The sequence below is a fragment of the Numida meleagris genome, chromosome 10, assembly GCF_002078875.1.
Source record: "Numida meleagris isolate 19003 breed g44 Domestic line chromosome 10, NumMel1.0, whole genome shotgun sequence".
NCBI lineage: Eukaryota > Metazoa > Chordata > Aves > Galliformes > Numididae > Numida > Numida meleagris.
In genome coordinates this window covers 5,637,072-5,649,198 of record NC_034418.1, presented here as the reverse complement: position 1 = coordinate 5,649,198, position 12,127 = coordinate 5,637,072, and the positions used below count along the sequence as shown (strand labels likewise).

The following is a 12,127-nucleotide window of genomic DNA, read 5'->3' as shown; positions in this document are numbered from 1 at the left end:
GCGAGAGTGGGGTAGGGAAACAAACCATTGTATCAGGTTGCCCTGAACTAGCCTTAACTTTTCTTCCCTAATGGTAGAAAGCAATTAGCTGCTGCTGGAATGTACCTTGTGTTCTTTCTGTATTAATTAAAAGTATTATTCTTATTGCTCTCTGTACTTCTTGGGGGGGAGGAAGGCCTTTGAGTTTTGGGTGTAAAACGCGATAAAGAATGCAGTGCTGAAAAAGCTTGTGTTACTGAGACAGAGGGTTCCTTTGGTGGTGGCTTTCCAGTTCAGTGTTTCTGGAAAGCTCAGGAGCAGCTGCAGTGTGTTAAAGCAGGTGTAGTGCGCTCCCTGCATCTCGCTTGTTAGTTAGCACCTGATGCTCTAAGGGAAAGCCAGGGAAGAGCTGGTGTGGCTGTAGGAGTTAACCCACGGGGGAAAAATATACTTTGACAAACTCTTTGTAAAAAGTGACTGAGCTGAAGGGCTCAGCCCTGCCCTGCGTCGCGCTGCAGCTTCAGCACCGCTTCCCGTGCTCCACGCGGGGCTCCACACGTACGGCTTGGAATGTATTCTCTCTGAAAATCCTGTTAGCCTATATTTCTATGTTTCTTTTTTAAAAAAAATTTCCAGAGTATAATAACAAAGATGTTTTTAAATTCATCATCTTACTGCAGATGCTTATTACTTGTATGAACATCTGTGAAATATATTTCAAGGGAATTTATTCCATATTTCCGTAGGGGAAAGAGATTTTTCTCCACTCTTAGAAGCGAGCTTCTTATTTGCAACAAGATCGTTATTTCACTTTCTGAAAGCTAAAGCACAGCCCTTCTGCGGGCGGGCCCCCAGCAGCTCCCCTGCTCTGCAGCACGAGCAGCAGCTGGCGCTGGGCTGGAGCTGCGGCTGCGCTTCGCGTGTTCCGCCACCAGAGGGCGCTGCCCGCACCGGCTGGAAAGGTCCGCTGTTCACAAGGCCTGCCTTAGGAAAATGAAGCTTCATACCCGCGTGTGCCTGTACAGAATCGTACTGCTCTGAAAGCCGCTATCGAGCTGGTGCAGTGAGTTACCTCTACAAGCTGGGCAGGTGCTCTAACAGCGCCGAGGCACACGGGCAGCGCAACAGTGCTTCCCAGGGGCGCAGTGCTGGTGATGGCTAACCAGGTCCACGTGAAGCTGCTGCTGGAGTGGCTAAAGCAGGTGCTACGGGGAGATGCAAATTACCTAAGGAATTTTGAGGGATTAGCAGCGCCTACTAGAAGCTAACAAAGACTGTACACAATGTGAAAGCAGCAGTAACTTTCAAACACAAACACGCATGCAGAAAAAAACGTGACAAAAAGAAAAAAAACACAAGGTGAGCCACAGTCCTCGCCCTCACCTGCTTTCCTGGATGGCCTGGCCCACACAGGCCTCAGCACACAGCAGCGCTGCACGTGCTCCCGAGCTGCGAGTGCAGCTGATGCAGCTCATAACTGAGCTAAGAGTGCAGTCAGAACATGTACCAAAAGAGGTTAGAGGTGGAGAGGTGGAGGGAAGCCCGATTTCTGGCCTGAATGTTCAGATTTTGCATCTGGTTTCCATGTGGATACAGTAATTTGGTAGCAGATACAGGTGCTGATGCATTTTTATAAACTGAAAAAATCTGTGTGTGTGCATGCACCTGTTCTCTATATACATGGAGAACAGAAATAATTACATGGGCATATTTACCATCTCCATATATTGATGAATTGCTGTGGCCTCATTTATTTATTTGTTACTGTTGATGCTGTCTTAGCTGACAGCCATCAAGCCACAGATCCCCCCCCCACTCCTCCCTTCCCCGAATTAATGCTGTGATGGGGTGAGGCCACAGCACTGCCCCTCCTGTGATGGGCTGCACCTCCTGCCATAACGCTCCTGTCCGGCTCACGGGGACGGAGACACTCAGTGTCACAGCTGGAGCACAGGACTCAGAAATTATGTTTTGTGTCGACCTCCTGTGCAGCCCACCCCCCCCAACCTGGCAAGGCAGCCAGAGCCTGAAGGCAGGAACCATGTAAATACAGCTTTTGTAAATGGGAAAGCCACCACCAACAGGCAGCCTCAGCTTGCCCGGGATGGTTTGCAAACTTCCTACCTTTATGTTTCTGATGTCTGAGGCCTCTTCTCATCCTATTAATCACTCATTTTCAGCCGACTCTCCATTTCATGAAGAAATCACGTATCTGGGAATATAAATATAAATTGCATGTGAGTCCCACAGTCATTTCTTTTGCCCCAGCATTGAAGTTGGCTGGATTCACCTCCACTTCCTAGTGAGCCTGGATTGTACGCCGTGCTCACACATTAAGCTGCCATCCACTAGGCAGTGCCTCACATTCCACACTGCATGTTTTGTGGGTGTTTTTTTTTTTTTTTTTTTAAACCATGCAGATTTCCCACCTATCAAATTCATTTGCAAAGGTAATTTTCTTTCTACTCATCTATTACATTAAATCAATGAATAAATAAATTATAATGCAGCAATTATACGTGTAATGAGATGGGCAAGGACTATTCATAAATGCAGAGCTAGTTGCCCAAAGGTGAACAGACTTCCCCTTCTCTCCTTACAAGCCAGGTAATGATCTTTCTGTGATGAAGAAACAAGCAGCTGCTACACATGTAAATGAAACCAAGGGATATATGAGTTCACGCTATAGTGCTGTTCTTCAGCCTCATTATTATTGTCACATTATCAGTTCTTCTGCGACTTTTTCTCTGAATATTTAAAGATAGGGTATGGGATATGCAATTCTATTTAAATGTCCTTCTGTCAAATGCCTGTCTGAATGAACACAGCAGTGCTGCGGAGCACTGGCTCACTTTGCTGCCCTCCACCATGCAGCACAACTGAGTTTTATCCCAGCAAAGCAATTCCAAAATCAGTGTTGTTCTGTAGGAAAAAGCCAAAAGAAAAGGGAGAAATTCAGAAATTCCACAAAGAACAGAAATCCCTTTTTGAAATAAGAAAAACATCAATCAGTATTCAACAGCAAAGCTGAACAAAGCAATACAGAGCATATACTCTGTCTCCTCAAAGTTTATGGCTATCAATTATAGCATTATTACTATATGCTCAGTAGCTTGGTACTGCTGTTAATGCTCTCAATCCTTTTTTGCCCCAGAGTTCTTGCTGCATTAGTTGGCATGTTTGGGGATGCTTCGTGTCCCTCATTTCATGTCTATCTAAAATGGTCATGTAATTACCATAAGGCTCATTGAGTCCAACTCCAATTCACAATCACAGACAGAGGGTCACCTTTTAGTACGAAAAACCCTTACTTCAATAGCCGCAACAGTAGGAAATGCCATTTCAGCCCCACTCTTTCCTCCAGGTGCTCTCTCCCCTTGCTCCATGTTTGTGTGTATTTACCCGCACACGTGCTCCACCGTACAAGACCACATTATTCAGAAAAGTTGTTTTTAAAGGAGTGATTTACTGCTCTTGTCCCAGCCTGAGCTGACTCTGGCAAGAATGAGCCATTAACACAGGACTGAGAAGATACAGCATTACCCAGAATGTCAAGTTGCTTATCTCAAACTTTTTTATATTTAGAAGAATTAGGGTTCCCCCTCCCTCCTTTGCATACAGTTTGAGAACTTCAAGGGCAGCTCCTTAGTCAGCAGGGACTTCAATGAAGCTACAGTGGTTGATTTATTATAATAGATGGCAGGAAACAGAATTATCTGAGCAAATTAGTTGGGCTGATAGGGAGGCTGGCCAGCAGATAAGATGCAGTGCTGACGTCTGACCCGGCCTGCAAACACTTCTGATGGAGTCAAACAGCTTCACCACGTGAGGATCAGTTGCTGCACAACAGAAAGTGCTCAGCAAGAGCAACGAGCCGGCCGGGGGCAGGCAGGACATGCATGCAGCACGCTACCTGCGAGCAGCCAGGCTGCCCAGAGGGTTCTGGATAAAGGAGATCTGTTAGCTGACCCGGTCATGCTATTCACACAAGAGGCTGTTTCACAAAAAAAGCAGGACAAGTTTGTTTTTTTTCTAATCACATATTGCAGCCGTGGAACTTCAAAGGTATTTATCAACTCTCTTGAAGCAATTTTTTGGCTTTCCACTGCTGCACCTGTCTGGGCCCTTAGCACGCAGCAGCAGCAGCTGTGATGGAGATATAATGCTCTCAATAAGTCATACAATCTGATCTTTTATCCAGGTTAATATGAAAGCATCTAACTCTCCCCCAACACTTCACTGACTGCCTCCACTTTACCTGATGACAGAGGTAAAAAAGACCCAAAGCCTGTAATGAGTTCAGAGTATATGTTACTTAGCACTGAACGCACCCGTCTCTTGAACAGTATGCATGAAGCTATTTAAAACCAGAGAAAAATGAGACAAAATTATACAAGCAAGCAGATGATATGAAAAACTCAAATCTGAGAGGATTTCAGTTTGGGAATCATCATTAACTGCGTGTGTGTGTCCATCCTCATACACCTGCGTGGCTGCAGATATTGGGATCAGGAGGTGGACGCATTTCCACCTGCAGGACGCCTCATTTGACATGAACACTCCTATCAGCAGTGTACAGAAATAACAGCAAGTAAGTTTTGCACTGTGGTTTGCAGCATTCGCTCCACTTGGCAGAGCACCTGAAATGTGCTAGACCTTCTATGGCCAGAACCAATGGCCGCCTCTCTCAGTTCTTGCAAGTGTGGGGAAATTACATGATAAACATAGGCAGAAATAAAATGATAAAGATGGAGGGAGGAAGGGAAAAATGAACCCTTTATTCAAGGTAGGAACTCAGTGATAAATAGATCTGTGCATATTTCCCAGCCTCATTCCTCACTTGCCAAGTCTGATGCTATTTTCATTAGGTCATGTTACCATACATGTCATTTTATACAAAGGTGCAGTATATCACAACTGGAGGTTGAGGTGCTTGTAGTGAACACAAATGAGCTTGTAATGGTCCATCTGCTTTGATTTTATTTAGTGATCCCTCAAGGGCTGGGAGCTAGAGTGAGAATAACAATGCTTCAACCCATCTGCTATTGTAGTACCAGCTCCAGTTGAATTATCACATGTTCTGAGTGGCTGGCATATGCTGTGACATAAAGCTACAAGAAAGTGTTGCTCTCCAGCTGTTGTGTTGACAAATACTTTTCAGCCGGTCATTAAGTTCAGCTCAGTAACCGGGGGGGAAACTGCAGCTAAAAGTTGATTATTATTTGATTTTATTTTAAGCATTAGAAATCGCAAGTACAATATATTTTATTAAAAAACCGTGTCACAAATGTCACACATTGTATATGAGCTCTAACAATAAAAATTTCTTTGTGATGGCCATAAATTTGTGTGTTATAGGATTGGATGGGCATCCCTGTAACCGACAGTGTAAATCTTTGTAATGAAACTACGGCTAACCTCGTTTTAGAAGCAGCACATCTGAAGCTGTGTATAAACGCGTATAAACTCATTGGCTCCGTGGCGCTATGGGCCATGAGCATGCTTGACTACACAAAGAAAGACTCTGAAATGGATTGCGATCCGAGGCTGCATGCAGTGATGGATAGCGGGATTGTCTTTACACTGAGGAGGGAAGCAGGAAGGGCTCCACGCAGAGGCACGGACCTGGTGGACATGACGGGTTCAAAGGCTCACCTGGCCCCGCGCCTCAGTCGCAAGGTGTGACTGCCAAAAGTGGCTGCTAACTTTTACGGCCTCTTCCACCATTCTGGCCTACTGAAGAGTTCTCGTTACTCTGCAGGCACCCTGACAGGTGCCCTCACTTCAGGGAAGCCTTACTAGAGTGTTTGGGGACCACTGCTGATGACGAATAGATTTCCCTTTCTCCTTCCTCGCTCCACCCTGGTCCCCTCATGGCTGCTGTGAGCGTTGAATTCACCACCGTGGGAACAAAATAAAGGGAATTTCTCATAGGTTCAAAGGCTGACATACAGCCAGATACATGTTGGAAATGTGACTTTCCCTGCACTAATGCTCTCCTTCTGCGGAGAACATACCCAGAGAGATGATGTGCCTTTAGGGCGCTGTCAAACTTTCAGTATTTGATGAGAACAGTGCAAAAAAACTCATTCCTGGTATTCAAAGCCTTCTCTAGAATTCTCACTGCTGATTTGAGGGAGCTTGCTGCAGCGGGTGGAGGTAGAAGGGATCGGTAAGAGGGTACAACCAGAGCCTACATGAACCCTCAGTGCTCCCCCGCCCCAACAAGGCAGTGCACGCTCTCTGGAGCACAGCTCTTGTGCATTTCTGTTAACCACTGCATTAGGGATTCAGTTCTTAAATACAACTTATGCTTGTATTTTGTCTCAGAAAGACAATAGGCCCTGCTCTTACTGAAGCATTTCACTTCTAGAGGTTTGTGTTTCCTATTGTATCCAAAGACCTGTGGGTGCCAGCTGTCACTGGTATTATGATCCCCTGGCTAGTGCAGGAATTGTTGATTACGTTGCCTTTTGAATCAGATGATTACCATGAATAATATGCCAAAAAGGCTGTCAGCATTTTGACTTTAACTATAACTGTTACAATTAATTATGGGTTTAATTAGCATATATGTCTAGCAGTAGAGAATATAATACTTCAAGGGTAACAGATGATCCTGCAGCTGTAACATAAAGTGTGATACAGGTTGGGATACAGATAGTTATTAATAAATGGCTTCTATTGTGCGAGGTCCTTATTAATACAAATTAGCAGGCATGACAGAATCAACCCAAACTGTATAATTTATAATAATTGATTTCATTTTGACTGACCACCAATCGGCCTACTACATGCCCTCAGAAGAAAAATAGCCCTATTAGGATAAGTTTAATCCTAAACATAGCTAATGAATCCTATTACTTTAAGGTCATATTTGAAGCTTTTGTTAATTGTCAGAACCATTTTAAATTGATTAGAGTTAAATTAAATCAATGTAATGTTTAGAAAAACAATATTTCTAATGGATGAGGCCAAGCTGACCTCGAATAAACATATTTATCAACCGATTTCAGTGAATGAGAAGGCTAGCAGCTGGGCTCATAATTCACAATTGTCTATAATATGGGAAATGTCACTATCTAGGCAATTAATTATGTCAGGTAATAAATCTGTTGCTCACAGTTGACCATTTGCCAGTTGGGGTGACAATTCCCTCAGCAAGTTTATGATGCTTAGAGATGCACTCTCCTCCCCTAAATCCACACAAAATCTCAACTCAGTGTTAGGGAGAATTAATGTGATGTATTTTCCTACCTGCCAATTACCTGACAACATGCCAAACTGCGATAACATGGTATGGAAACATTTTTCTACCTGGCCATTTTAAATACACGGATGCCCTACGATAAAGAAGTCTTGCTGAACTCTGTAGCAACATTTCCTAGGCTGGAGAAGTCAGAAGGTATTACCATTTCCTTACAGACAACCATAGCAAAGTGGCTGGTTTGCAGTAAATTACTGAATGGCAAAACGTATAGTAATTAAATAAATGCATGTCTTACACAGGCTTGAGAGAGCCAGAAATTCAGGCCAGGTTAATGTGAACAAATCTGCATTATACTTCACAGGTAATGATGGGTATGGTCATACAGCAGGGCTTCAGAAAAATGGTACACAGAAGTAGGATCAGTTTAAGGTTAATCACGCATTCAGCAGCTTAGGAAAAATCCTACTATTCCTGTGAACAAATGCTTTCCGTTCAGCATTTAGTAAAAAGCAAACAAACAAACAACCCACTGCAAGAAAAAACAGCAAAGGTAAGCTTTCATAAAGAAAGGATGAGAAAGCAGCCAAAAATAGCAGAAGAGTAATCAGAGGGAGGTAAATTCTCTTTGTATCATACTATACGTGCAGCACAAACTGTCTTCTGTTGAACATCTGCCAGTGGAGTCAGTAAGACCAAGTGTAAAAAACACAATATTTCTATTACAAAAAAGCAGAATAATTGATGGAAAGTTCACAAAATTTAAAAGATTCCTACCATTATTTCAGGGTACTCATTGTCTAGAACTAGACTTCTCATTCTGGGCATCAATACAAGATGTCACATTCTGGCCATCGTGCTGAAGTGGCACTGTGTGTGCAATGGGCAGATCGTCCTCTTACCGGATGCTTTTGGAGCATCATGTTTTTATATTTCAGGTTAAACTACAGGCTGCAACGCTGAATTTCACCATTAGGCCTGAACCGTAATGAACTGTATATGTGGTCATATCCTAACAATCATAACCAAAAGTGAACGCAGCCTATGCAATCTTAGGTTTGGCACCAGGAAGGTATGATGCCCCAGCACAGGCACGGCCAGCCCGCAGCCTGGCCCAGCTCGCACTGCAGCCGCCCCCTGCCCCATTGGCTCCTCCCGCCAAGCAGCCCCAGGCACTCAACGTCACTCAGCACCAAGCAAACTTCAGCACTTCTTGGCACAATGTACACTTGCGAACAGCTGTTTTCAAGGATGAAGTACAGGAAGAGCAACATTTCATCAAACATCTCTGACAAACACCTTTAGAGCTCACTGGGAATTGCAGCCACCTCCATCGAACCACAGTGTGATGCACTGGTTTCACAAAAACAGGGCCACGTATCCCACTGATTTTGTGTCTTTGCTGCTCTCTTTTTCATATGTTTTCATAAAAAAACATTAAGTATTAAAATAAATTTTGTTACTTGTATACCTTAGCTATACGATGTACTTTATGAGGGCTGCTCCGAAAGCAATGCTTCTTTCTTATTACGTTGGCCTACAACATCAGTGGTGGATGTTGGTGGTATGGCAGTAGAGGCTGAACCTTCCCACCAATATTCCATGGCATGTTGTTGCTGGATGACAGATGGCAGTAGAGGGGCAGTCTGACAGAATGGCATCTGACATGGAAGTGCGAATGAATCAAAGGTGTGTCACTGAATTCCTCCAAGTGAAAAAAATGGTATCCACTGGCATTTATCAATGCTTGCTGAATGTCTGTGGAGATCAACCAGTGGATGTGAGCACAGTGAGGTGGTGGGTGGTGCGTTTTAGCAGCGGCAACAGTGACAGTGGGTCACCTCCGCTGGTGTAGATTGTTACAAGCACAGCATGCAGGTTCCTGCTCATCACTGGTGAAAGTGCATAGCTAATGGTGATGACTGTGTTGAAAAAGAGTGTTTTGTAGCTGAGAATCTGCTTCATTAAATACTGCTATTGTGCTCTTTATATAGGTTGTAGTTTCCATGGAAATAATCAGGAGGCATTACTTTTGGAGCAACCTTCATAAGTGCGGCCCTGGATAATTCCTCTTCACTCAGTGTGGCCCAGGTGAGCCAAAGAGCTGGACACTCATGCCCTAGCAGGTACACAATGTACTGCATGTGTATGACAGACATGCTGGAAGTAAAATATAAAATACATAAAAGGCTTCTCAGCGATAATGTAAACTTCCTACAAAGAAACGAAAATATAGATGATTTCTAAGTGTCCAAACAAATAAGAATACGTTCACTAGAAGGTCCTGCCAACAGGGTTTTTGCACTGTTTCGTCTTAGAAAACAAGAAATAACAAACAGAACTAGAAGTCATCAGACAGGGTTAGAACCTTCGTACGAAGCGCCTAGAATTCCACTCCACGGACAGGGGGACCTGGTCTTTGCTGCTCCTCTCACAGAGCTGACAAGCAAATGAAATCCCTCTCCACATTCACTTTCCCACAATGGGAAACGTCTTGGGTCACACACTTCAGCTTCCCTCTGTGCTTCCCCACGACCCTGCTTTGTGGGCAGGCTTTGCCCAGCAGTTAAAAGCAGCTGCTCAGCCACCACTTTTGATGAGGTTTGGCATAACTCATCACAGTGGATAAAATGTAGCTTTTCTTTCTCTTTGGACAAAACTCTTCCATTAAGCTATTTGCATCACTGAGAATAAGACATCAAGCCACAGTAAAAGAAAAAGCCATCACAGACTTCACAGGCCATGCAGAGACTTCATTTGGAGTGGGCTGAAGCTGCCACTTGACTTCAAATCCCTGGCAGATACTCGTAGATACTACTTTCAATTAAGCATTTAAACAGAAATTGGTTACATTTGTACAGAATTTATCATCAGGTTAGGAAGAATATGAGAAAATCAAACCATCAGCTGTGAAACACTACACTGGATGGCTGCCGAAGGATATTAAGACACTTTTTTGTTTGTCTGTGTATGTGCAAGAGAGAATGAGAGACTGTGTTTGTATGTGTATATATAATTACTATTTCATTTCTTGGGTAAAGTTCCCCCTCCTTACCTTTACGGCAAGGAAAATTGCTCTTCTAACCTGTCTTCAAAATGTAATAACTTTACTTGCAACCAACCACTGTAGATACTGACTGGACTCTGAATTATTACTGTGAGATGAAACATTTCTTTAACAAAACCGAGTCCTTTAATATCCCCCATCTCTGTTATTAGATGGACAAATGAATTTTACTTTGAACATAACATGTGGCATTGTCTGAAAATTGCTGGTATGAACTGAAGTTGGCAGGTATTTTCTTGCTCTCCTCGTCAGTGATTGCCATTTATTATATGTTGCACCTTTATCTGTCAAATACTGCAGAGCGCTATATTGATTTGTGTCTGCTGCAAAGCAAAGGTCACTTTGATCAACATACTACAAAACCAGAAAAAGTAGGGTTCTGACATTTCATTACCTGGGAAAAAAAAGGACTAAAATAAATAAGAATATGTTTGAGAACAGAGCACTTCAATATCACAGTGTGCAGTAACTGTAATTAACAAAAGAACTGCTCTATTGAGGTTAAAGAGGAAAAAGAGAAGGCAGGTTTTCTTGCAGAGACTATTCTTTACATGACTGATTCTGTAACATTACAGCTGTGATCTTACTGAAGGGTTACATTCATTACAAATCAAATGCATTGGCTTCTCAGATTTGGACTTTTAATGAGCAACAAAGCCCAGGAATTCTTTAGGAAACTGGGCAACACTTTATAAAACTTTTAATTTTGTCTAAGAAACCTTGAAGGGACTTCCTGTGCTACATTCAAATGAAGTGATGGTTCCTGCATGAGCAATTTGCAGTCTGAAAAGAATTGGATCCACTGCTGCACGTGGCTTGCCCAAGATGCACAAGAAGTGGAAGGCAGAGCTGAAATTTAAGCTCCGATCTTCGTTGTCTAATTCTAGTTCGCAGCAGATTAGTCATCTTCCACAACTAGCATATAATTAATTTAAGTATTAAAGAATGGTAGGGAAAGTAGTGTCCCAGGTGACCTGGCTGTGTTTTTTTCCTCATGCCCACAGCTTGTGGGGAACTCCCACAAACTGCTTCACTGAGGCGAGCAGACACTTCTTTGCCTTGCAAACAAACACAGCCCAACACTTCAGCAACATTTTTCATTTCTACAGAAACAACTGTTTTGTATTTGGGGATTTTCCTTTTACAATCACTGTAGCTCAACCCATCCTGCCCAGTAGTTTCTTGCTTCCTTCCATGAGAAAATCTTGCAATTGTTTCATGCAGCATCTATTTCTGCTAGTAAACTAACAACCCTTCTTCCTACGAGGCAGCCAGATGTGGGTGCTGAGTGCTCTCATTCAGGAGGTGAGGTGCTAGGCTGGGCTTTTCCCTGGAGCACATCCCAGTGAATCACATCCCTCTAGCCCTGGAACTTGGTCTTTCTACACAGAAAAAATTAATCTGTGATCCTCCAAGTACCTTGTTCGACCTGAGCACAGGGAACAACATGGGCTAAATGTTTTCCCATCCTTACTTCTGGGAAGTGTTTTTGCTTGTTCGTTTGTTTGCTTTTAAACAGAAAAATCCACATTCACGCCAAAATACAGCAAGTCCCTGGAGACTTACAAGGCGAGGATGGATCAGGCTCTGGGCAACCTGATCTAGCTGTGCACGTCCCTGTTCACTGCAGGGGAATTGGACGAGATGGCCTTTAAAGGTCCCTTCCTCCTGTAAGGATTCTATGATTATATGAAGCAGTTCTACCTAAAGTCTTTTGTTATACCTAGGATCACTGGGGTGCATATCGCAGCTTGCACAGCATATGGCAGTGCTTATCATGTCGATAACAAAGTCTGAATAATGCAATTCTTGGTTGTAATTATCTTTTATTATTATCAAGGGTCATTCCTGGGCTCTTCATCTTTTCATCATCT

The 12,127-nt window shown here is 43.2% G+C and overlaps 1 long non-coding RNA gene across 4 annotated transcripts in view; it reads right to left on the bottom strand.

Annotated features, from left to right (window-relative positions):
- LOC110404383 overlaps window positions 1-12,127 on the bottom strand; it is a 203,447-nt gene that overhangs the window by 1,753 nt on the left and 189,567 nt on the right. For all 4 annotated transcript variants that reach the window (XR_002442204.1, XR_002442203.1, XR_002442202.1 and 1 more), the window contains 2 exons: window positions 2,104-2,191; window positions 1,052-1,205 (listed from right to left, as the gene is read on the bottom strand). This is a non-coding gene — a long non-coding RNA (uncharacterized LOC110404383). The remainder of the gene's footprint in view (window positions 1-1,051; window positions 1,206-2,103; window positions 2,192-12,127) is intronic.